This window comes from Juglans microcarpa x Juglans regia, chromosome 2D, assembly GCF_004785595.1.
Source record: "Juglans microcarpa x Juglans regia isolate MS1-56 chromosome 2D, Jm3101_v1.0, whole genome shotgun sequence".
NCBI lineage: Eukaryota > Viridiplantae > Streptophyta > Magnoliopsida > Fagales > Juglandaceae > Juglans > Juglans microcarpa x Juglans regia.
In genome coordinates, this window is record NC_054596.1 from 19,930,606 (window position 1) to 19,936,404 (window position 5,799).

Genomic DNA, 5,799 nt, shown 5'->3' on the forward strand with positions numbered 1-5,799 from the left:
TCCATCACCAATGGCACTCACAAATACCTCCGATTTCTTGTCTCGAGGCTCATGCTTGTCACACCCTGAGGGGTCTTCCAGAAACCGTGGGACTTCTGGGCACCCTAGGGCTTAGGATAACCTTTAGTATTTTGAAGGGTACTATTGGTCTACCTCGTCGGATCTGGACACGATAAGGAGATCTTATGAAGTGCCTAACTCCTTTGTTTAGTTTCAGGAGCTCGACGCGAGGCCGTCGACTCGGAGGAGTTCGTCGAGAAGGTCATATTGTACCCCTCCATGTTTTCAAATGGTCAGCAGGTTCTTTTCTGTCTCCCCGTATGGAATGTCTTGGACTACCTTGCATTGGCTCCGTTGTAGCTTCATCCCAACGCATGGAGGATTCTGATGTCGTGTCGCAGTGTTTGGGAGTTCTTTTTCATGCACGGGGTGCAGCGGCATGATGACAACCTTTTTAGTTTTCGTTCCTGTGGCAAGTAATGGGTTGCTTGCCTAGAACCCCGCTTTTCTCGTGTTAAGACTTGTTTCAAAAGGTTATTTTTCATATCGGGCCGTGTTTGGAATTCCTTGCCAATGAGGTCGTCTGTCAAGAGTTTCCCGTTTGAGTCGTGTGGAGAGTTGTTTCGGATGACAAGAAGTTTTCTCTAAACTTGTCCAAAGGAAAAGGCTCGCTTGAGGGCGGTTTATTCTTGGGTTGAGGGGAACCAGAAGAAGGTTTGGATTGACACTCTGTTGACCGAATCCAATATTGACCATTTTTGGTGATGCCAGAACGATCACGCTTAAGTGGCCGCCACTTCTTAAGGGAGCCATTTGTTTCTTAGGGCCAAAAGAGGCATTTTAGTCCTGGTGGAGGGGAAAGGGAAGAAACCGCGCAACAAGAGCGAGGTGGCTTGTGAGTCATTAGGAACTAGTAGCAGCTCTGAGTCCGAGCAGAAGGTTTCCCTTCCATTTGGGGGACCTGGCCAGTCTTCATAGGCTCCGTCATATCCGGGAGCCCGTGAGCCGATTCGTCGAGAACCATCCATTCCAGACAACATAAACACCATCCTAGAGCAAGTGGAGGTTGATTTTCAGTGGTGATAGGTCTCGACTGTCCCTTGTTCAGTCCGCACTAAGCTCAATCACCCTTGTTGTTTCTGTCCTCTACCTCGTTAGGTGATTAGGGGCCAATCGAGGCCTTTAGTCGTGAGAAGGAAAAGCTTGAGATGGCTTTTTTCTCAATCTTCGTCGAACTTGCTTCGAGGGGTTTATGCAAACCCGGTGTGCCCTTCAAGGATGTTGAGGAGGTGATCACTTGTCCAAGTGATGATGTTGGGGCACACACAGCTGCCTCTGGGGCGACCATTATTCGATGGCAAACACCTACTCTTCCTTTTGACCCTAGGGATTTGTCCCAGGATAACCCATTGGTCGTGGATCTAAGCGAGGACAGTGTCTCCATACCTTTCTTTCCTTTCAAGAGATGGTGGTCAAGGAGGGTGTCGAGGCACACCCAGACAAAAGCCTGTGACTAATGTGGTTGGGGGCATGGACTCTCTCCCCCACACATTTCCCCTTCCTATTCACTTGGGCATATGGCAATCTCGAGGCTAGCCTTTCAGGAAGATGGGGGTTGCACTTCAGGGTTGCTTTGGCCCTATGGATCTCGACCTTCTGAATCCGGATCGGGTGTTGATAAGGCTCGGTTGAGTTTATGCTCGACATAGCCGACAAGCTTCAAAAATTCCTGACCACAGTAAGTTTTCCCCCACATTCTCCTCCGATCTTTTTCCTTTATTGTTCCTCCATTTACCAATATTTTTCGCCACATTCCCCATGGCATAATCCTGACAATGCTTCCTGGGTTGTTAGGGGGTTGACTTACTCGAAGCTTGGAGCGTCGACGGGAGGAGCGAGTTGGAAGAAGAGGTACTGGTGTTGCGGTCTTTTGTAGTTCAAGCTCACTGAGAGGTCACTAAAGTGAGAATCGAGAAGGATGAGGCGGATGAGGCCTTTGTCCAGGTACACACTTGTTTTCACCGTTGAAAGAAAAATGTCTCTACTCTCTGAAATGAGGTGGCGTATCTCCAAAGCAATCTAGTAAAATCACAGGAGGAGATAACATTTTGCCATCATGTCCATTATGTTCTGAGGTGGCATCATATCCATTATTGATTTGATCTTTTATGGGTTAGTCTCTATTCTCCTTCTAAGATCGTAAAACTTGGAAATTTTCCCAAATCTACTCTGAAGGCACACTTCGCCGGATTTACCTTCATCTTGTACCAGCACAGCACAGTAAAGGCTTCTCGCAGATCATCTAGATGATGTTCGGGTTCCTTGACGAGTAAGTCATCCACTGTACTGAAAACCATGCCGTAACATTTAATGTAGTGTGTCTTCCTCGAGTTGTGTCTCTTACGACAGGTGGTGAAGTGCGGCTTTTATCTGGTCATTCTATCAGGGATAGAGCCTTTCGTCAAGATTTCCTCCTTTGATCCGTATCTGATCATTTTATATGGCATGGCTCTCCTATGGATTATTTAGGCAAAGGCATACCAATATGAGTGTTGTCCCATCTTCCCACGTTGTTCTTAGGTCCTCTTCTCCTTTACCATTAGCCTAGTTATATTCTTCCATTTAGGCATTCTTGAGGTGGTCCAGGCCTAGCCTGGAGTGAAATGAGAATGGCTTGGTTCGTTGCTCGGATTGCTGTTCCTGAAGTTGGAAAATTTAGATGCCAATTGTTGTAATTTATAAATAATCGTAATGCAAAAGAATCAATGATATCAGTTTGAAAAGTTTTTAGATTCCAAAAGTCTATTTTGGAGGAAAAAAGTTTGTCATCGGTTGGGGAATTGATATGTTCAAATCCCTCTGTCTACGTTATTTCAAAGTGCAAAATATATGTATGTTTTCGAATGTATGTTTCATAGGGGGTGTCTCCAACATGAGATTGTAAATATCTTAGTAGTACCAGTTACTGATAGGGTTTACTGTTAGCGAGGCTCTCCAACATAAGGCTTATAAATTTTAACTAATATGAAATAGAACATAATTATAGCACAATGGTATAGGGGGAGATATTATAAATATCAAAAGATATGAAGAAATTGCAAATTTATTGATAATTAAAAGAAATATTTAAAAAGACTACAAGAATATTTACATGATATATAGATAAAATAGATAAGGTGATATATTATATATTGTTAAAGTCGGTATATAATATAGAAAAAATAGATTTTGGTGATGTATTTTTAAAAACAAGATAAAGAAACTATTGTGAGTGCTTTTAACTAGTTTATGCCGTATACCTCCCACATTGGATTATATATAAGTTTGGCTAAACTATTAAAATAATATTTTTTGTTATATCTTTATTTAACATATTTGACGATCATGTTTTTTAAGTCCACCGGTAGCATTTATTATTTTATCTTAACGGTCATTTATTTTAATGGTAATTCTTAAAATAGTGATAGTTTTCTCAAACAGCCATTTTAATCTATCTTCTTCTCTAGTGGTAATTCATGTGTTGTAAAATATTTGCGGAAGATTTTATTGAGAATAGCAAAAGAAATTAAGAGTAAAATACTCATTTAGGCCCCGATTTGGTTTCACAAATAGTTTTAACCCATTTCATCTCATTGATCTCAACATCCAAACATCATTTAAATACAAATAATTTTTAATTTCAAAATTTTCATCTAATCATTACCTAATAATTATCATTTTCCCAAATTTCTAAACAAATGACAAAAAATAATTCAACTTTTTCAAATTTCAAAGCAAAAATTATATTCTAACAATATTTTAAATTTGTAAAATTTTATTCAACTTTTTCTCTCTCATTTCCCAGAACCCTCATAAAACATCTTAACTCAAACTATATTATTACTATTCACAAATTATCTCACTACTATTTACATATTTCTCATCTCATTTGTATAACCAAACGAGACTTAAATGAGCTACAATATCCAACAAATATTTTGGATACAATACTTTCGGCGAAGTTTAGCTTAAGTTTGCATGGGATTTTATAATCCTAGATATTGTAATTTTACAAATCCTAGATATTCCATTACCACCACATGTACGTTGCTATCTTCGTTATGGTGTTCTATGTTCTTCTTCTTCTTCTTCTTCTTCAATTCTCTTAACTATCCTTCCCCCATCTCACTTCTGCCATACTTGATACGTCCCCCCTCTCCATAATTCATTTCCTCTCCAAGTTTCCAAACCCCCCCCCCCCCTCCTCTCTCTCTCTCTCTCTATATATTTTCTTAATGCTATCCCTAATTCATATTCAAATGGCCTTACTCCTCAAGTCTTAAAATTAGACCAAAGACAAGGAAAACTAAATTGGATGGTAATCAAAGTGAAAAATTGAAAACTAAAATGGCTTTTTCTCTAATGAAGACAACTAAATCAGAGAATATAGAATTTTCAGCCTAGTATGCATGGGAACACTAATGGAGCATCTAAGGCAAAGAGTAAGAATGTCCATTTTTATTCTTTTGTTTTATGACAAAAGATGACTATTTTAAAGACATTGAAGTGAAGTTTTTAAAATATCTAACCATCACAACTTTTTACTCTTACTCTGAATTTTAAAATAAGAAATTGAAAAAATAGTAATTAGTTAGCTACATTTGGGCAGCGGACCACTCCCGAAAAACTCTTCCAAGGGTGGCGTGACCACCCTTGGCCATCACGGGGTGGCCTAAGCCACCATCTAAAAGCATGGCGAAAGTGGTAGATGTATTTTTTAAAAAAAAAAAAAAAATTTCAATAAACACTAATTTTATAGGTTTTATGGATGGTAACCGACCACTCGATATAAATCAAGTCTACGAAATCAAAAATTATTTTCGTTTAAACTTCACATCAATATTAAATTCACTTCAATTAAATCATCTAATTCGAACCAAGAATTGGAAACAGTCCATAAAAGATATCGTAATCCTAGTGGAGCCAGAGGCTCGATAAAGAATGGTTCATTCAACTAATTCACTTAGAATCAGCCGGAAACCAAATTGGTATTAGTGTATTTTCTAAATTATTCATAATCGCGTTAATTAGCCAATCCATACAAATTCTAACTAATTTCAAACTGATTTGAATTGATCCTAACAAATTAAAAATTGTTTTCCTTTTTGGATCGTGTTTGATAAATAAGTTTTTTTTTCTTATATGAAAATATGATGAAGCCAAAATATATATTAACTTTCTCAACCTGGAGGAGTCATTGAGCCAATATTGGTCTAACCTGAGCTAGAGGCCTAAGACCCATCTTCCGTAAAGGATAACTGTTCAAAAGAGTTGTGAATTGTGCATGGACTCTAGTCGTCCTGCTTATTAGGCGAATAGAACCCTTCCATTGTGGATATAGATAGAATGGTGACCAAATAATTCCGTGATATTAGGAATAGGCCTTATTATGGGTAAGTCTTATGTGTAGTTGATCAATTAATAGTACTCATCCAATATTCTCCACGCCTATATATAGAGACAACATGTAACCCTTTAGTGATCTGATTGAGTATTCTAATATTATTATTCCTCATTTGTTGCTGACTTAAGCATCGGAGCTGTCTCAAGCACATTGTGCTGCCAACATTACGATTTACAGGTGAACGGTCACAGCTAGTGCTGGGACACGTCCTTGACAGTGGCACCGTCTGTGGGATTGCTGTAATTTGTGATTTCAGTCTCTCATCAGACTTCAATGCAGTGTTTTTGGTACCGAACCGTACCGGCCACTCGGCCGGTACCGATAATATATCCATTTCGTACCGTTCAAATACCGGG